The sequence below is a fragment of the Pinus tabuliformis genome, chromosome 6 (assembly GCF_031772625.1).
Source record: "Pinus tabuliformis cultivar Carrire ecotype Pingquan chromosome 6, CPIR1, whole genome shotgun sequence".
NCBI lineage: Eukaryota > Viridiplantae > Streptophyta > Pinopsida > Pinales > Pinaceae > Pinus > Pinus tabuliformis.
The window spans coordinates 1,664,295,733-1,664,317,722 of NC_142292.1; positions in this window are offsets into that span (position 1 = coordinate 1,664,295,733).

Below are 21,990 nucleotides of genomic sequence, written 5' to 3' on the forward strand. Positions count from 1 at the left end.
GGCGTAGGAGCAATTCTACCAGTGGTTTTCAAACAGTGGCAGCAGGTGCATCGGAGATTGATCCTCTGCTTGGGGTCATTAATTCACAAGATAAACCTGGCACTAATAGAGAGTTAGAGAGGAACACACCAGATCTTTCTCGAGTACCTTTTCAGTCAGAAGATAATATCGAAGTTGAAGAGCTTTCAGAGTCGGTTGTTGCTCCAAATTCTCCTCTTCCTCCTCATCATCCATACGTTCTATTGTACATTGAAACCCCGACTCATAGGCCTTGGAGCCCAGGTTTACACCCATCTATTACTTCAATGACCACTGTAGGAAGCATGGCATCTACGACGAGTATTGAAAGTGTGTAGACTCCCATATCTAGACAAGGAGGAGGAACTATTACCATCCCTTCTATTACTCCTAGCACAACTATATTTGGGTCTACTTCCATTCTGTCAATGAGTGGAAGTTCTTAGGCTACTACATCCGGTTTTGGATTTATTGCTTATATAATGTCGTCTCACGAGATTCCTTCAGTTTCTTGGAACATACCATTGACCGCCTCCACATCCATGATGAGTGGATTAGCTTCTCTTCAGGGTTTCCCATATGGAATCGGTCATATACCACACTCCAATCCAACAGTAGGGTCAATGCCTTTGCCCTTTATAGGTCAAGGTAATAACCCATGCCAGAGTTGGACAAACCCTGCGGTTGGTGAGATAGGAGTTGGGAATCAATTTTATTCCGGTCAACAAGGTAATGTGTCATATTCTTCAGTTAATTCGTTTCAGAATTTTCCACCCTTTGCTAATGCATGGAATCCTTATCAGGGGCTATCAGCTCCTTTTAACACTTCGTTAGGGGGTAACTTCATTTGTCGCGGAGGATTTTTGGCAAGAGTTGGTCAAACTTCGAATTTTGCTTGACCACAAGGAGCACCTTTTGGTTCGGTAGGTTCTACGAGTTTGTTAGAAAATTATATATTACGGAGCAATGGAACACATAAAAGATTGCAGAGATATAAACACAGAAAACGCATAAAACAAGAGAGACACAGATATATGTGGTTCACCCAGTTTGGGCTACGTCCACAAATAAACAACCAGTCCTTCCTTTTATATTATCCAGAAAACTGAAGAGATATAACCTACAACAGATCCGTTGTAACACCCTCTTCGCTCTCAATTTCCTCTCTCTTTCTCACTCAGAATACAGATCTACATAGACGCAATACAATTCCATCATATATAGTGAGGGGTTTCCTTCTAGGGCAAAAAACCCTAAATTAAACATAACTTCTATCGTCATATCTCCGCCTAATGAACAGCCTAGATTGACTAGAAATTACTATACTTTTACAAGGCAATTTTACATCTATTCTTAGCTTCGGAGGCGCAACAGCCCCCCCCAGACCCCCCCTGCAGCGAATATTTTACAGGCAGCGTTGTCGCCCCATTTCGAACTGGGGTCCAATGTGGCAATACCTTTGAATACAAAAGATAATCAGGCTCCACACCCAACAATCTCCCACTTGGAGACTGATTATAGCAACTCCACCGCTACTTCATTTGCTGGACAATGACTCCTCTTTGGACCTGGCTATTTCTCATCTTCTTCATGATACTTGAAGACCACTTGAAACTGAGGATATTCTCAGTTTCTCCTTGGTTACAACTTGTGTTAGCATATTTGCAGGATTCTGGCTAGTGTGTATCTTTTCCAGCTTCAACTCTCCATCGTATGAAATGGTACTTGAGTTGTATGTGTTTAGTCCTAGAATGAAAATCTGAGTTCTTTGCAAGATGAATGGCACTTTGGCTATCATTGTATAACGTGCCCATATCATGCTCCTTACCTAATTCACCCATAAACCTTTGTAACAAAATCATCTGTTTACTAGCCTCTGTAGCAACAACATACTCTGCTTCTGTTGTTGAAAGTGCAACAATACTTTGGATTTTTGAAACCCAACTAACAGCTGTTCCACCTACATTAAATACATATTCTGTAGTGCTCCTCTTGTTATCTCTATCACCTGCCATATCTGCATCAACATATCCTTGTAGAGAAATGTTTGAACCACCAAAGCATAATGCTTGATTTGTGGTACCTTTCAAATATCTGAGAATCCATTTCACTGCCATCCAATGTTCCTTTCCTGGATTGTTCATGTACTTTCTTACAACTCCCGCTGCATGTGCAATATCAACCCTTGTGCAGACCATTGCATACATTAAGCTTCCAACTACTGATGCATATGGAACTTTAGACATATAATCCATGTCTTCTTAGGTCTTTGTGCACATTAATGTTAATTTGTGATTTTTTTCTGTCTCTAGTTATTCTCATACCAAGAATTTGTTTTTCAGCTCCCAAATCCTTCATTGCAAATGAATTTGCCAATTTTCTTTTATGCACATTTATTTCCTGCATGTTAGACCCTGCAACAAGCATGTCATCTACATACAATAACAATATAATATAGCTGCCATCATTTTTCTTTTTCAGATAAACATAATGATCAGAGTGACATCTAGTATAACCTTGTTCAAACATAAACTTGTCAAATTTTAGATACCACTGCCTTGGAGCATGTTTTAAGCCATACAAGCTCTTCTTCAACCTGCACACTAGTTTCTCCTTCCCTTTTACCTCATATCATTTTGGCTGTTGCATATATATCTCTTCCTCCAAATCCCCATGGAGAAAGGTTGTCTTTACATCTAATTTCTCAAGATGCAAATCTTCAGCTACTACTAGACTTAGAATAGTTCTGATTGAAGTCATTTTAACAACAGGAGAAAATATTTCATCAAAATCAATACCTTTCTTCTATGCAAACCCCTTCACCACAAGTCTAGCTTTGTACCTCTGTTTTCCTCCATCTTCTTCCTTCAGCTTGTAAACCCATTTATTCTGCAATGCAGTTTTACCTACAGGCAACCTGACTAAGTCCCAAGTCTGGTTATGCATTAAGGAGTCCATCTCTTCTTCCATGGCTAGCTCCCACTTCTTCCTGCTTTCAACCTGCATTGCTTCTTCATAACATTCGGGTTCACCAGAATCAGTCAACAATAAATAATATAATGAAGGAGAGTATCGTTCAGGCGATTTACTTATCCTGGTAGATCTTCTAACACCACTTTCAAGTGTTTGGGGTGCCTGTTGCTGTTGTGGTGGTTGTTGTTGTTGTGGTTGTTGATTATTATTATTTTCAGGCACCTTTACTTTTTCAGTGATCTCATCAAGAACTATGTATTCCTTGTTTTCTTTTTCCTATTTCTTTTCCTGCAACTGATTCTTATACAAGACCTTTTCATTGAATATTACATCTCTGCTCCTAATGATTTTGTGATTTTCATAATTATATAAGCAATAACCAAAATCATTAACACCATATCCAATAAAGGTACATTTCTTTGATGTTGCCTCAAGCTTTGTTCTATTTTCTTTATTAATATGGACAAAGGCCTCACAACCAAAAGGCTTTAAAAAGGAGTAGTTTACATTTTTACCTATCCATGCTTCCTCTGGAACACCACCATCCAAGGAACTTGAAGGCCCTCTGTTTATTAGATAAACAATAGTATCTACAGCATTTGCCCAAAATTGTAAAGGAAATCTTGCATGCAATCTCATGCACCTTGCACATTCCATGATTGTTATGTTCATCCTTTTTGACACACCATTTTCTTGTGGTGTTCTTGGAACTGTCTTCTCTCTACAAATTGCATGCTCTGAACAGTACCTATCAAACTCGTTGCTACAATATTCACCTCCTTTGTCTGATCTGAGACACTTCAATTTCTTTCCTGTCTCAATCTCAACCAAAGCTTTCCATTTCTTGAAAGTATCAAATACATCAGATTTATTCTTAATACAATAAATCCAAGTTTTTCTAGTTGCATCATCAATAAAAGTAACATAATAATGAGAGCCACGAGGAGATGATACCTGAGCAGGTCCCCATACATTTGTATGCACAAGCTCTAATTTTTCGCTCTTCTTTTCCTTCCCAACTCTGAGAAATCTGACTCTCTTCTGTTTTCCATAAATGCAATTCTCACAGAAGTCTAAATCAACATTCTTCAAACCTGGCAACAGATTCCTTGAGTGAAGGATCTTCATCCCCTTCTCACTTATGTGTCCGAGCCTATGATGCCATAATGCTGCATCTTCTCCATTGGAAGTTAAAGCATTAACAGAGTTATAAATACCATTGCATAATTACAATGTACCAACCTTTTCGCCTTTTGCTATTACCAAGGCTCCTTTGGTGACCTTCCAAGCTTTATCTGTGAAAGTTGTCACACAACCTTCACTGCCTAACTGCCCTGTTGAAATCAGATTTTTCTTTAGATCTGGAACATGCCTTACCTCCTTTAGTAGCCATTGGTTTCCATTCTGCTGTTTTACAAGAACCTTACCCATTCCAACAATTTTACAGGGTTTATCATCACCCAAATGGACTTGTCCAAAATCTCCTTGAACATACTCATGAAAGTATTTCTTATCAGGTGTGGCACGGAATGAGGCCCCTGAATATACCACCCAGGAATTAGTAATATTTTGGAAAGAAAGAATCAAAGCATCTTGTAACACCTCACCTGTCACAGTTGATTCATGATTGTTTTCTTGTTGTACATCTCCTTCTTTTCCCTTTCGAGATCTACAGTCTTTCTTTAGGTGTCCTTTCTTTCTAAATTTCTAGCAGACTATCCCCAATGTGGACTTGGATCTGCCTTTCCTTGATTTACTATGACATACTGAGCTTTTTCCTCTTTCCATTTTTCTTCCCCTAGACTCTGCACCCAAAGCATACCCGATGTCTCACCGCAGCTTTTTCGTCGCATTTCCTCACTAAGGATATCACTGACAACATCATCAAACTTTAATGTACTAGATCCATAAACAAAGTTACTAATGGCCATTACTAAACCATTCCAACTTTCTGGCAATGAGCACAAGAATAACAGAGCTCTAACTTCATCATCAAAGTTTACCCCTACAGAACTTAACTGACTTGTAACAGTATTAAAATCATTTAAATGATCTGCAACAGATCCACCTTTCGACATCTTCATATTAAATAACCGTTTCATAAGAAATACCTTGTTTGAGGCTGAGGGTTTTTCATATAGTTTCACCAATGCCTTAATCAAACCCTCTGTCATTCTTTCCTTCGAAATGTTGAAGGTGACCGATGCTGCAAGGCACAACCGTACTGTTCCGAGTGCCTTTCTATCGAGAAGGTTCCATTCTTCATCTGTCATATCCATTGGCATATTTGTTTTTCCACTCAATGGTAGGTACAAATCTCTCTGATACAGCTAATCTTCCATCTGCATCTTCCACAGTGAGAATTTTTGGCTGTTAAGTTTCTCGACCCTAAACTTATCATCATCTGCTATTGCTCCCACACGAACGAGGAACCCTTCTTTCCTGTGAGTTTATCAGCCAAATAGACCTTCAACTCTGATACCAGTTGTTAAGAAATTGACCGCATAACATAAATAATTACCGAAATGAATAAATATAAAAATAACCAGCAACAACCATAAACACATATGTTTATCTGGGAAAACCAGAAATCCGGGGAAAAACCAAACCTAATGATATCTCATTAGCATTGGCCAAAACCCTAGCCAATCCGACCAAGTGAGCCTTCACCACTGACCTCCAGGGCTTGCATTACAATGAAGTCCTTCCATCCTTTTATAAGCTCCATTACATATAATACCATGGGCAGAATACTATGGGTGCACAATACCATGTGCCCCAAAACCATCAATTTTTATCTAGTCAACTTTGACTCTATCCCGAGTCAATTTTACCTAACAGAGTTACTTCGGGCAAGCTGGTGTTTTTCAAAATCTAGGTCATTCTTTTCAGACCTTTGGGAACCCCGCCCACACTAGATGAAATTCCCAGGGTCCGCCACGACTCCCTTATCTAGCCACGTTGAACTTGCTAGACTTAACTAAGTTAACAAATGATCCAATTCAGTACAATCCGGCTTGGCCTCCAATCCCAACTAAACTTCCCTTGGATATCCCAAACTTCGAGGGGAAGAGTGGTGAAGATCCGAGAGACCATGTAACCACATTTCACTTATGCTTCTCATCCAACTCCTTGATAGATGATTCGATCAGGTTAAGGTTATTTCAGCGCACCCTAACCGGAAATGCAGCCAAATGGTATATAGAGTTGCCAGGGGGCACCTATAATTCTTTTTTTGATTTGGCTAATATCTTTTCGAACCATCTTCAGTTTCCTGTTTGATATGAAGCTGGAACTGAACTTCTGGCTAACTTTCAGCAAGACACCGAAACTCACTTTTTGAATCACATCCAGGAATGGAGGAGGAGGAAAAGTCTTATCAAAACTGAAATCCCGCCAGAGTTCCTTCTCGAATGGTTTCTCAAATCATTACAACCTGAGATCTCAAAGGATGTGTCTCTCTCCAGTGTTTATATGGAAGAGCAAGCCATTTTGAGACCCCAGTAATTGGCACTGATATATTCTCAGTCTGGGGTTCTTCAGAAAATTCTACTCGATGCTCCTAGATCTAAGGTCGATTTACCCAAACTGAAACTAGGTCCCCATGCCAATGGTATAGTAGGATCGATTGATGTTAATGTGGTGAAATTATTGAATCAATTACAACAGTTGTCTCTAGAAATTTCTTTTTCTACCCAGGCAACATCGTCTGTACCTACACCTTCCCAACCTACCTCTATAAACACCATTCAGACCACTAACCCCAAAGGAAATCAACAATCTGATGGGAAGAGGAAGGGATGAGGTAAGAAGAAGAACCAAGAAGGAAAAGGCAGTGCAAACAAGCCTGACAATGATGCTGGAGAGGGTAGGAAAGAGTCCAAGATGAAGGTAAAATTTCCATGCAAGTTATGCAATGGAGATTACCTGACTCACCTCTACCCTAAGATGCAAGACGCTCAGCGCTTATTAGTACAACAAGGGTCCTCTAGCTCCCAAGCTGTTCTAACTAACCCTTTTCCCCAAGGGCAACAATTACTTGCTGGTGCGAATTCTAATGCTGGTACCTCCGCCGGGGGCAACCAGGAAGGGGAAAATTCATCAAATGTTTATATGATGAGCTCTCATATTGACGTCGCTACGTAAGCACACGATTATGGTGAATCAAAAACATCTAAGGCTAAATCTGTTCTCGAAGCCACAAAACCACTTCATATTGAGTGGCCCTCTGTTGAGTCTATACCTCAGATATCGAAAGGCTCCACAAAGCGCTCGACTATTAACCCTAATGCTAGGGTAGCCCAGAACTACTCGATTGTAGAAGATCTGGCTCAAAGTCCTTGTGCTATGTTAGCATTGGAGGTACTCCAGTCATGCCCTACTCAGAGAAGTGCTTTGCTTTTGGCAATCAGTGTAGTAGACCCAAAGAATTCTTTAGTGCTCACTTTTGATATGTTGAATGTCAAAAAGAGACTTCCTCACCATATGGATTTCCAAATAAATTCCACATACCGAAAGACCAATTTATTTTTCAGACAGTTATAGATGAGGGAGCTTCCACATGCGTGATGTCTATGTCATGTTGGAAGGCCATTGGATCACCTTCAACTGTTCCTTCATCCACTCTTTTGAAAGAATTTCATGGACATTCTCATAGGCCGCACAGGATTGTCCTAGCCTTTCCTATCTGTGTTGGGGGAAAGGTAGTGAATATTGAGGTAGAAATCATCGATGCGAACCTGGATTATAACCTCCTCTTAGGCAGGAATTGGATTTATGAGATGGATGCCATAGTTTCATCATTATTCCACATCCTTTGTTTTCCTCATGAGGGGAGGATTATTAGAGTTGATCAGTTAGATTATTCTCCAGGTGAGTCTCACGCAACTTCATATTCTACCATTTCATTGGCGGACAATCCCCATCAACCTATTGAGAATTTAGGAGTAGGGATGTACTCTTCGTTAATGAGTATATTCGACCTCCCTACTCCTACAGCTAGAATTAATGCGATTTCATCCTCTAGGGGACCTTCTTGGAAAGAGTTCTTTTGAACTAATTATGTTTTCGACCCTTGGGCCTTACCTTCATCTACCACCACATTAAATGGAGGGCAGGTAGGTGGAATGGCATTTCCCATGTCTGCAACGGAACTCACTTATGAATATATCGTTAACTCTGTAGACAACTATCCCACTCCTTTTTCACTAGAGGAGTTAGATGGTGATATGGCTCTACCTTGGACGTTTGATTCTACTTCAGCTCTGGATTGCGTGGATACAGTCTTACCATCTGAAGAAGCAATTTTGGAAGCAATTATGGGTGTGGATCGACCATGGGATGATTTACATCATCGTTCATATTTTCTTCCTCCATTGTATGAAGTTGAATCTAGTTTGTCTAATCTGTCTACTAGTGATGTTTATATAGTTTCAAACCCTTTAGCTCCAGCACAATTTTCTGCCGAAGGTAACATGTCAGTTATCTCACGAACGGTAGCTGTGAACATCTCTAGGAATCCTAACATAATCGAAAATGTCTTCATCAGAGCTGACTGTTCCCCTGAAGAATTTCAAATCTACATCAATCTCTACAAATAATTTCGAGATGTGTTCACTTGGTCTTATAAGGAAATTCCTGGATCATCCATCTATAGTCCAGCATGAGATCAAGACATACAAAAATGCCAAACCTATTCGTCAAAAACTTCGGCTGGTCCTTGGAAAGCGACAACTATTAAAGTTGAAGTTGAAAAGATGCTTAAGGTAGGTTTCATATACCTCGTTCCTCTAATTGAGTGGGTTTCCAACCTAATCGTAGTAGATAAGAAGCAAGGAACAATCTAAGTATGTATCAACTCTAGGGAATTAAATAAAGCTTGTACAAAAGACAATTACCCCACGCATTTTATTGATCAAATTGTTGATAAATGTGAGGGTAATGAATTTTTTTCGTTCATGGACGGATTCTCTGGTTACAATCAAATTACTATTTGTTTAGAGGATCAGCACAAGAAAACCTTTATTTTTCCTTGGGGCAGGTTTGCATACAAGAAGATGCCTTTTGGCCTTAAAAATGATGGAGCTACTTTTTAGCGGATCATGTCTTATGCTTTCCACCACATCAAGCATGTTATCGAAGCATACATGGATGAATTAGCTGCTTGTTCTCGCAAGAGAATTGATCATCCCAGGCACCTTCGGTTAGTCTTTGAGAGATGTCGTTTTTATAAAATACAATTGAATCCGAATAAGTGTGTTTTTGCGGTCACATCCGATCGGCTGTTAGGATTCATTGTATCGACTGAAGGGATTCGAGTTGATCCTTTCAATGTTGAGGCAATAATTCAGTTGCCTCCCCCATCTTCCATTCATCAACTTCAAAGTCTCCAAGGAAAGGAAAATTTCTTGAGGAGATTTACAACAAATTACGTCGAGATTACCAAAGGATTTATGCATTTCTTAAGAAAGGAGTTCCATTTTATGGGATGATTTCATGCAACGATCTTTTGATGCTTTGAAAAAAGCATTAACCTCTGCTCCATTATTGAGTCCACCAGATTATGGCAGAGATTTCCTTTTGTATGTCACTGCTGCAGAATCAACCATGGGTATGGTTCTGGTTCAGGAGGATGATGCTGTCAATGAGCATGTAATCTACAACTTGAGTCGAGGCTTAGTAGGACCTGAGCTACGCTATTCTCCCATCGAGAAATTGGTCTTGGCAGTTGTCCATTCTATTTAGAAGCATCCTTAGTAGGCAAGTGATTGGGGGAAAAGTACAATCGATGGATTGTTATTTTGTAAGAGTTCGATCTCGAACTCTTGTCAGCTAAATGTAAGAAGTCATTAGTTTTTGCGAAATTGATTTCAGAGCTACCTTGTGAAGAAGTTATTGTTTATGAGGAAAATTTTCCTGATGAACATTTATTCCTCATTTCTTCACAGGATCCCTAGTATGGAGATATCATTATATATCTCCAGAGTTCGAAGTTTCCACCTGCTTTCTCCAAAGATGAGCGTCAAAAGTTATGTCACCTTGCCAAAAAGTATGTTATTATTGGTGATAAATTATATCGCAGAGGGGTTGACTCAATCCTTAGGTGTTGCTTAACTTTGGAAGAAGTCGAGTCAGTACTTAATGATTGCCACAGTGGAGCTTGTGGCGGTCATCTATCATGGCTTGCAACAACCTAGAAAATTTTGTGAGCAGGCCACTTTTGGCCTTCAATTTTCAAAGACTGTATTGAAGTGGTCAAATGTTGCCATCCTTGTCAAGTTTATACTCGGAAAATGTGCGCGCATCCAACTCCACTTTTTCATGTTATTACTGTTGGTCCATTTACGAAGTGGGGCATTGATTTTACTACTTGTAATCCTCCTTTGGTAGGGAATCACAAGTACATCATTGTGATCGTAGACTACTTTACGAAGTGGGTTGAGGCCATGCCTACTTTCAAAAACGATAGTGAGACAACAACCTTGTTTCTCTTCAACCAGGTTATTTCACGATTTCATATCCCAAGAGAGATTGTCACTGACCATGGCAGTCACTACCAAAATCAACTGATGATTGAATTGGCTCTCAAGTTGGGCTTCCGGCAGGAGCATTCATCTCCATATTATCCTCAGCCCAATGGGTAGGTTGAAGCCATGAATAAGTCCCTTATGAGCATCCTGCAAAGGACAATTGATAAAAATCGATCTAATTGGCACATCATGTTGTATCTGGCACTTTGGGCATACCAAACCTCAGTTAAGATTGCTATTGGTTTTACTCCTTTTCAACTAGTTTACAGGTTGGAATCTATCTTCCCTATCGAATGTGAAATTCCATCCCTTAAGCCAGCTGTAGAACTTCTTCCGAAGACATCTAGTCTCGAAGAACGCCTCATTCATTTGGAAGATCTTGATGAGCATCGTAGAGATGCAGCCATAATAAACGAAGCCCATAAGAAGATGATTAAAAATCAATATGATAAAGTTGTCCATCCTTGGGTTTTTTCTGAAGGCGACCTTGTCTTAGTCTATGACCAAGACAAAGACACCCTGGTGGCAGGCAAGTTCAAATCTATGTGGTATGGTCCCTTTATAGTGAAGCGTGTTTTGAAAAAGGGGATTATGAATTAATTAGCTTTGAAGGGAACAAGTTGGCAGAGCCCAGAAATGGGTTCTACCTTAGGAAGTGTTTTGCTTAGGCTTCGGCCGAGCAATTGCTTGTTTGTATATATTGTATCTTTGTACATATCTGTCTGGGGTTTTGTGATATCGATATTTTTTGTTCTGCTTTGGCAGGTATTTATGGACGATTTGATATATTTCGGATTCACCAATGGTGCAAGTAGGTACACTCAGAATATTGCTTCTGCAGCTTGGGTGATTTATAATCCATCTGGCCAGTTGATGGTGTCGAGGGGAGTATCTATTGGCCCTTCTTCGAACAACATTGCCGAATATACTATCATTCTTAATTTACTGTCTAAAGCAATATCTTATGGGATAGATTCATTGGTAGTTTATCTGGACTCACAACCGGTGGTGTCGCAGTTAAATAACACTTATTGGGTTCGAGATACTTATTCATATAGCCAATTTTTGAGAGTGAGAGTGTTGCAATGATCATTTATTTATATCACATATGTTCACATTCCATGATCTAAGAATTCATTGGCAGACTCTATTGCTAATCAAGCATTAGATTGGCACATTAATCATTCATCAAATTAAATAACATCAAAAAAATCGAATCAGTATATATATCATAAAATCACTTGTATATAGATGGAGTGTTCAAAAATAATATACAAAATTGGGACAGGATGCCCTCAAAATTTGGGCTTATGCCCATAATCATGTCCATTCATACATAGATCTATCTATCGAGCTAGCTCAGGATGAGCAGTTAAAATGTTAACCACGGCGTTGGCTACACGCTGAAGTATCCGGACCTAGTCCTGTGGTACCCCTACCACATGACACAACATCTCCTTAGGCAGATCCTCTACGGCTATCATAGGTACCTGGTGAGTTAGTCTCACCAAGTTTCTTTGAATAGCATAAAGGACTCTCTTTGTCTCGGTTGCCGTCTCTTCGGCCCCTCTTCCACAATGCTTGTGCCTCGAAAATCCATCAGGTCTCACTAGACCCACATTTGGAACATGGTCATTATATTTTGTCAGTATTTTGTCTCATCAATTTTTTTTTTTAAGTTCATTTCATATTAAAAAATCCATTTTTTTTTTAAAACTTGCGTAAACTTAAAAATTGTTACCTATGTATCCCCATGCCACATTTGGTGGTAACACTAAGTTTGTATCTCCTCGAGAATCCATGTTGGCATATGGGTAGTCATCAACCGCGATGATCTCTTGATCCCACCAGATGAAAAACTCATCATCAAAGGTCATTCTGGGCGCATCACTGTCCCTAAAATGCTTCATCAGGTCCACCGATCTACCCATTCGTGGATCTCTAGGGCTGCTAATGGACACTGATACTTTGGGACGTAGCCCAGGTACCTTCTCGAAGAAGAATGAACACAATATGGTTCCATATCCAAAATTCTTCGTTGGACCCTTCTGTATAGAGGTCAATTGACTCTTCATGTTAGTCCGAAGAGGTGTGCACCAGTAAAATACTGTGGTAAGACATTCCACTACCAGGCTCATTGATACTCATGACGCCTGATGGAGGGAAGCTGACCCATTTACCCATGCAATGGTAAATAGAAAAATCCTCAAGGATAGACTTTCCACATGTTTTATTGGAATTTGACTCCCAATCTTCTCTGGATGTCTAGGACAATATATATGGACATAGTCTTCCACCGAAAGACTACCTCTCATTCTACCTGTTGAGTGCATGACCTCCCCTCTTCGGGAGAGACTAGTAATGAAATAGATATCTTCGACTCAATCCATAGGGCATCTGGTCGATCATGAAAGCATCGTCCTTTGCACTTCAATAGTGGATCAAAAGTTCTAGCAAGCACATATTGGCTTTCATATTTGGCATTTTGAAGAATTTGAGTAAGCCACAACCTCTCAGAGCATCTAATGCATTTTGATCATTCACTACCTCAGTATCTATGGCGGTATGCTCTCTTTCCCTCCAAGTCATAGTCATCCTGCAAAAAATTGAAGTTTCAACTGTTAATTTATATGTTAAAACTTTAATTTTTGTACACACGGGTTCCCTTTACACACAATCACGTGTAGGGTTGTTGTATATGCAGGTTACTCACATCCAACCCATGTGTACACAAAGTTGAATTTTTGGGCATAGTTTCCCACAGTCAAAACTTTGAAAAAAAATTTAAAAACTATCGTAAAGCATTATAAGTAGGATTTGAGGATTACCTGGAGACTTTGGGGTGATTCGAATGGTCCAATTGTTCAGAGAAAAGCTCGCTTAGTTTTTCTCCACAGCTCTTTGCTCCAAACATAAATGAAAAAACTGTGAGTCCAAAATTCATTATAACTTTGAAATTGCAAAATATTTTTTCAAAAATTGATTTTTGTCTCAACGATTTTTTGACCTATGGACTTGGATTGTCGAGAGTGGGTTGTTTTTACAGGAAATTTTGGAGACTTCTTCAAGATGTTGTTTCAGTCCCATGACTATTGACCTGTCATGGTAGGTATCATTCTCTCACTGGCATTTAGGTTAGGGAAAACCATTTTCTGTTGCATCTTGCATACTAGCCTCCATTCAATGATACATTAGTTGTAGGATCGACCCCATTGTATCTTGGTCAAAAAACCATTTTCATTCACCGATTTTTGAAAAAAATCATGATGTGATGGTAGAGCCATCCTTTACATGGGCATCTTAGTTAGATCCTAACTGACATTGGTTGCCCATGCTACTATACTGAGTAGGCTAGGGAGTCCTCTTTAGTCCCGCCATGACTGATGCGTTGAATACATATTCTCCTTTCTTCTGTGCTAATTTATGGCCTTATACCCTAGAGGCTCCTTTGTGTTGAGTTGTACTATTGCACTGCATTTTGACTATTTGCACCTTTTGGCCTTGAGCTGGCTTCACTTGGACTCGTATTTAATCCACTTATTTGACCATGTCTTCTGCAAAGTCAACCATGCAATCAATTAGTTTCTGCAACTTGATAAATCCTTTTACCCGTGGAAAGAACATCCCTTTGAGTGTCCTTGACCAGTTTCACCTCCCTGCATTGAGCATGGGAATGTTTCCCTCCCACGTACTAGATCATTTGTTTCTCTGACACTCATTCTTTCCATTGTACTATAACATTATTTTATTCTTTTTCCAGCTTAAAGAAAAAGACAAAAAAATTATATATTCCAAAAAGAGCGAGAATGGGACGACATTTCCATATTTTGTTGGTAGCTAGAGCCAGTCATGTCGCCCTTGAACAAAGCACTCAAAAGAAAGTCTCTCCTCCATTCGGGTGGGATTTAGTTTGACTTAGGAGCGCCTTAACCTTGTTATTAAGTTAGTACTCTTCTGATTGGTTACCTCTTCCAATCATATGGAGAGTTTGCTTATGCCTCTTGCATGACAAACTTATATAGAGTTATCATATGCTGCCATATAGTCATCATTGAGTCGTGCTTTTGTTAAAGGGATGTAAACCTGAGCCGGACTCTCTGCGATGTCTCTTGACCTATTTTTTAGTTGGCCATCCCTGGTTGTCAATGTCATGTTTGTCATCACATCAGTTATATTGGTCCTTTGATTGTGCTGGTTTGAGAAGGTCTCCATTGATTTATTGCTAGTGGGTCTTGTCCTTATCGACTACGAAAAATTGCTCTGAGGGCAGATCTAGAGCCACACCCTAGCTCTATTTTCATTATTGAGAGGTCACCTTGTGCTCAACATCGATCAGTATCATGGGTCTTTGACTAAGTGGTTTCCCTTGTGTTCGACATCAGCTTTCATTATCACACAATGGGATTCGTGCAGTGCCTTGGTTTCCATTTGACCCTATTGGTGGATTCCTTGCCTCTATGTCAACTTTCATTATTGGTTGGTTTAAAGGGTTTCTATTGTGCGCTAGCTACATCTTGTGTATGCCGGAAATGTGCTTTGGTTGGGTTACTACATATTTTTTGTCTAATTCCTTCCACATTATTGGCCTATGGGTTACAACCATGCTAGATTGATGAAGGATGCCTTAATGCCTTCCTTCTAGTGGATATTTTCCTATTGACTACAACTCATTTGCTCTGGGAAAAAGATCTAGAGTCCATTTGGTAATACCTTGGGGTTTGTAGTCATCAGTGGTAGATTCCTTCGCTATCGATAGTGGGAAACCGTCATTGTCTCCTGATTGATAGATTCTTTCAAGTGTTTGACTTTAGCTCATTCATTTGCACTTGTTAGATTGTAATGGGTACCTTGACTCTTATTATCATTATCGGTGAGTAGTCTCGCATTTTTTAACAGTATACATCAATGACCGGTAATCAAACGATTTCTCACGTGGTCTACCTCAGATCATTCATTCCCATTTTTATAGCACTCTTGGTATATATGATGCTTTGATTATGGCCTAGGGAAACCCCTCCTTCCAAACTTGGTCCAAATATATAAAAAACAATGTTTTATTCCCTGTGCGCTACTTTTCCTTGAGCTAAAAGCGTGTACATGTGGTTCAGTCAATGCCCAACCTACATATGTGTATTAAAACACTTAAAAAATTAGATTTCCTTAATTTTGGGCGGAGTTCAAGGGTTTGACCTATTGATTACCTCCTATTGCCTGTGGCCCAACTGTTTCCCAACTAAAAAACTAATTGGGAGAGGTATAAATAGACCTCTATGGGAAGGCCTTAAGGAGAGGAGAAAAGATAGAGTTATTATATTAAGATTATCCCTGACTGAGTCTAATGAGTCCCTGTGCCTCATGCAATTCCCCAAGCTTCAGGAAACTCTTATTTACTTGATTATAGATATCCTTCCTTTTCTTGGAGATATCATGGTGTTGATGATGGAAGAAGATTGTTGAAGCCTGGGATAGGATGAATCCGAAGGATAGTTTTTCTTGATGGAAGAAGATTGTTGAAGGTTGGGATAGGATGAATCCGAAGGATAGTTTTGCTTGGAGCCAGAGAAAGACTCAGGTGAATTCTCTCCATGTTATTTATAGCTTACTGCAATAAAAGAAATGTTGTCTTTTTTCCGAAATTAACTATGTCTATGCATCAAATTATGTTTTAATTCATATATGAATGTCGTTTTGATGTATGATCAATCATTTGTTTATATGATATAAATTCAATTTTGTGAATATGCTTTACTTCTATACTGTTATGTATGTTCGAATTGAATGATTTTCAGGTTTAAAGAACATTGGGAGTTGTAGAGGGTCTGAACCCTGCATGACCTACTCGAATGAAGGAAATCTGGGTACGGTCAGTCTTACGTAGTTTGATAATATAAACATCATGCTTGAGTCATTTTAGTATTTCTTATTGTAGTTTGCATCTGCTCTATTGGGGTTCTAACCCAAAGCCCTAGGGTGCTTTCACCCGAAATAGAATTGGCGACTCTACTGGGGATAACAATCTTGTTATTCCTAGTTTGGGTTGTTCATTCTCAATCAGCATTCAGTCTTTGGTTTGCTTGTAGTTATAGTCTTATTTGATCTACTAGAGTCCCAAGCCTCAAGTCTGATCTTTTGGATCAGACTTTATTTTTTTTATTTTTTCTTGCAAAGCTTTCTATATGCTCTTTACTTTGTTTACAGTCACGTATACACGCTTGTTTCTGTAAAGTGAACTCGCGTATATGCGAGTTTACTATGTCAATAGCGCATTTGCACGCCTCTGTGTAAAGATTCTATAATGGAAATGGGAGGTCATTTCCATGGACTTCATTACAGGTTTTCCGAGGACATCGAAACAACATGATTCCATCATGTTCGTGGTTGATAGGTTGAGGGAGGTATATCACTTCATTGCAGTGAAGTCTACTAATTCAACTAGTGAGGTATCTTAGATCTTCATCAGGCAGATAGTGAGATTGCATAGAGTTCCCAAGAAGATCATATCAGATACAGATGCCAAGTTCACCTCGAGTTGTTGGAAGGAGTTGTTTGCTGGATTAGGGACAAAGTTTGCTTTTAGTACAACTTATCATCCCCATGTAGATGGAAAGACAAAAAGATTTAACAAGATTCTTGAGGACATGTTGAGTATGTATGTCATGCATCGATAGAGGAAGTGGGAAGAGTATCTTACACTACTACAGTTTTCATATAATAATGGGTACCAGGAATCATTGAAGATGAGTCCATTTGAGGCACTTTATGGGCGAAGTTTTAATACTCCTATCATCTGGAGTAATCTACTAAACAAGGTGCTGATTAGACCAAATAGGTTGGCTGAAATGGAGAAGGAGATGAAGATTATCAAAAGGAATTTAAAGGAATCATAGGACATGTAGAATATGTATGCATATCAACATAGATCATTTAAGGAGTTTTAGGTTGGGGAGCATGTGTACATGCGCATCAAGCCCAAGAGGAGCTCCTTGAGGATTGAGTCATGTGCCAGGTTGACACCTTGGTATTGTGGGCCTTTTAAGATCCTTGAGAGGATTGGACCAGTGGTCGACAGATTTGCATTTCCACCAACAATGAAATTCCATGATCTTTTCCGTGTTTCATTGCTTAAGATATTTTTCCAGGATGTTGATCATGTGATTGATTGGTATGTATTGTAGGTGGAACTAGAGGGAGAGTTCGCTAGCAAAAAATAGGGAAATTTTGGTCATAACCGCATAGAGGAAGCCTCATGCATGCGGTTGGGGCCTTCCAATCACATGCACTATGTGTCAAGAGTGTGGTTGGGATGTAAAGCTTGTGAAAAGAAGTTCCAACTTAAGGTCTAATCACTAGAGGTTGTTGGCTAGCGTCTGGGTGATCTGGTGTTCCTAATAGGTATCAATAATTTTTTGGTCATAGGTCCGGCTTCTATAACTGGAACTTCGAGATCGGGTCATGTCATAGTAATGCTCAACTCATGTTTACCTTGGACAACTTGTAAAAATAGGTAAATGTGGGATGGGATGAGTAGTTACATCAATGCCTTCCTATCTTGAGAAATGGTACAACACTGTCTTAGACGTCTACTTCTTATAGAAGTATCCTTATTGTACATTAACCATGCATACCAGTTTGCATAGGTAACTCAGCTCCAACACCACGAGTTGGATAGGAAGATGCATGTACACAAGGTTTACTTTGACTTCTACTTTCTCGATGGCCACCTATTGTAGATTTCAGCTCTTCATATTCTCTGCATTCTCTCTATTATGCATATTTCTACTCTAACCAAGAACCATCATGAAACTCCTCTTTGATTCACGAGCCTCTCTTGCCTCTCTAGGAATGAGTATGGCATATGACAATCACTTCTAGAACTTCTTCATTCATGCATAAAATTAGTGAAGCCTACAACATCAACCCACCTACTCTTTACCACTATCACAACTCAAGAACTATTCTACAACTTCATACCAGGGGGCTTCAATCAAAGCATATTATGTTCTCACCAATTTATATGTTTAGTGATTTGTGTGTATGTTTAGTTTCTTTGGTCTTGTTCTTGAGTACATTCTTTCGCTTATCACCCAACACAAGTACTTCTCTGAAAGAATTATTTTTTGTCATCTCAGATGCTTTCTTGATATGTTTTTGTGGTATGTTTTATATTGTTATTAACATGATTATGATGACTGTATGCTTTATTTCTCTGCTTCCAAACTTGCCTCATGTTCTACTGTATAGTAAATTTGTTTTACCAGTGAAATATAATTGGATTGCATCATATCTCCTTTGATGAATCCTTTGATATTTCTCCGAGTCTACAATTCAATTATGAAGGATGACTTTAACTTAACTAAGACATACTAAATTTTTTTGTTGGTTGGGTTTTCTACAATAAGCATTGAATTGATATCAATGAGTGTCAACAGGGAGCTTATCTCATCAACTAGAAATTTATTTAGTTACAAAATAGAAGAGGATTTCTTGCCTTAGAGAAGGCTCACATTTTACCTGCTCCTAGATTTTTAACTTAAACATGACTGAAAGACTCTGTCCATGACATAAATTCAACTCAACTTAGATATCCTTCGTGTAAATTTATTTTTGTGCAAGTTTCTATTACATAGTAATCTTCTCATTAATTACATACTCAACAATTTGCATCACGTAGATCACAAACTTGAATTATTGAATTAAATCAGAAAGTAACTTTCTTCTTCAACCAACTAACTTGTATCTAAATTTCTTTAGAAAATAAAATAATTTCTTATTGCTTAATTCACTAGTGGGATATTTGTGTGGAAGTATACTCTATGTAGGTGGATTAAACTTGAGAATTTTTTAGCCATTCAATTAGACTTGAAGTATGCTTAGCCATGAAAGCCACTCTACAAAATATTGTATCCAAGCATTAACCTGTACTACAAATGATGATAATATACATGTTAATTGATACCTTGGGTTATTTCTCCCTTAGTTAGTCATAGTCAACTAGATATTCATTGAATTGACTCGGTTCTTTAATCAAAGAAGACGATAAGTCAAAGTCAAAGGATGACTCTAGGCCTGAATCGATGTAAGCATGCCCATAATGTGTGATGTATGGGTCATATATTAGTAAAATTTAATATGAAACCTACTTAATTAACTTGTAATTTGTAACATACCTTGCAATGAGCATTTTTTTTGCAAATACATTATGTAACTGTGACTCTAGCGTGGGAACTACTACTAGCAAGAAATTTGTTTTAGTAGTTAGAATCTATTAATCAAAATTTAATTTAAATTGATTTCATAGGAAAAAGGGACTACTGATGCATCTGAGGGAAGATTGTTGGTTTGACTTGCATACCCTGAAAATCCATACCCATGTCTTGTTGAATTAAATGTTGGAACCTTTTGTGCCTGAGAAAAGCCATTTTTCTTAACTGAGTTTTAAGGAGATGCAATTAGGGCTGATTTGGAGTTGGAAGAGACATTAACAGTGCATTACGAAGATTAGATTAGACTTGGCAGTTCCCAACCTTGCTCTACCCTCTCGCAGACGGAAGGGATAACCTAAATGTGAAGGCATCATAGAGCCCAGGGTGGGTCCCTTATGGATATGCTAATGGCTGCAAAGGTTGACTCAAATATATGCACACCTAACAATGAATTGTGGTTCTACGGTCTCTGGGACTTATTTATTGGATTTTTTGAATTAATGGAGGCATATGTTCTAGGAACTTTCTACCTATGTTAAAACCACTAGTTGTTTCCTTTTTTAAGCTAGTGTTACCGACTTGGAAAGCAAAGATTAAATTTTAGTTATTGGGTTCTTACTCTTTGCTTGAAACCACTAGTTCTTTCCCATTGTTGTTAAAGAACTTGATCACTAGGTGTTAGCTATTGGCTATGAAACCATTAGTGCTTACTGATTTTCTATTAAATGACTGGCTTTTTGGGTGTTTTCTTGAGTTTTGTTAAAACACTTGACTATTGGGTGCTTGCTTGAGTGTTTTTAAAACACCTAACTACTACATGCTTGCTTGAGCACTGCTAGACCACTTGATCACTAGGTGCTTGCTGTTGATTGTGAAACCAATAGTGTTTTCCTATTTGTTGTTAACCCACCAAATTACTAAGTGCTTTCCTATTTGATGTTAAACCACCCATATAGTGAACCATTGGGTGCTTGTTGTTGGTTATCATACCACTAGAGATAACCTATTTTTTGTTAAACCTAATTAATATATTCTTATTGTCGGTTGTGAAGCCAATCATGCTTGTCATTTTGTTGCTAAACCACCTACATAAGTGAAATCAATCCTATGAAGCTAATTAACACACTTATCTAAAATTTTGGTGAAGCCTTGTTTTTTGACTCTCCTAAGAGCTTGACTAATCCATCCCTTGTGCAATTAGTTCCTCGGACTCTAGATCTAGCTTGGAGATGGTTAGATGCAAAATAGATTATAGTGTAGTTGGCCTATGGTTGGGTAGAGAGTGGGAGTCCCTTCACTAGTTGTGAGTTGAGTTCAACTCATTCAGATAAGTAGCATGGTTGATGCTCAATTGATTTATGAATGTTGTGTTATGTTGAGTTGTGATAATAAGCTGATATATGTCTCTATGTGATTCATGAATGAATATTTAAACCTCTCTCTATTCATGGTTAACATCTGCATGAGATGTCCATGGCTATTTGAATGTCTAGTGTTATTAATATTGTTGTAGAATTTAGGATTTACAGATTAAGTTATATGCCGAGTGATAAATAAATGTCTAGACTATGATGTATGTATTGTGTACTTGGATTGTGGAATTAATGTTTTGCTTATAAAGTTGCAGATAATTTACCTGCTTAGAATTGAATGGATCGTAGTTCTTTTAGAATCGACATACATCCCTATGTTGTTATTCATGAATAAGCTAACAAGTTAATTTATGATCCCCAAATGTGTATACCAACATTCTCAAGTTCACTGGAGAACATATATATAGACATCCATTAAAAGTACCATTAATGACTCTAATGTTACTCATTAATTCCATTCAAACTCGCTTATCGCTTTTTAATAATTTGAGGAGAAGCAGTAAGTTTTGAGATACAAGAAAGTTGTATTCTCAAAATCCAAAAAAAAACTTAATGAGCTGCATGAAAGTTGTATTTTCAACTTTCGTCAAAATCCAAAGAAACCTTAATGAGCTACGAGTACAGACTAGTGTTTGAAGTAATTGTAAAATTCTGAACTAGTTGGTGAATTGTCATGGCGCCGCGGTTAGAATTTTAATCTTCATTTCCAAGAAATGTTGTGGTCAGCTGCAGTGTGAGTGGAAGGAATACTGTAGAGCTTAAGGACTGAAATTATATTTGCTGTACGTGGTTTGGTATTGTGCGACGGGGTTCGAACTCGACGCGTTTATGTGTTGCATGCATGAGGACGGGGAATGGCGTTATTTTGTGGCGTGCTCAGATCATCAAACTTTT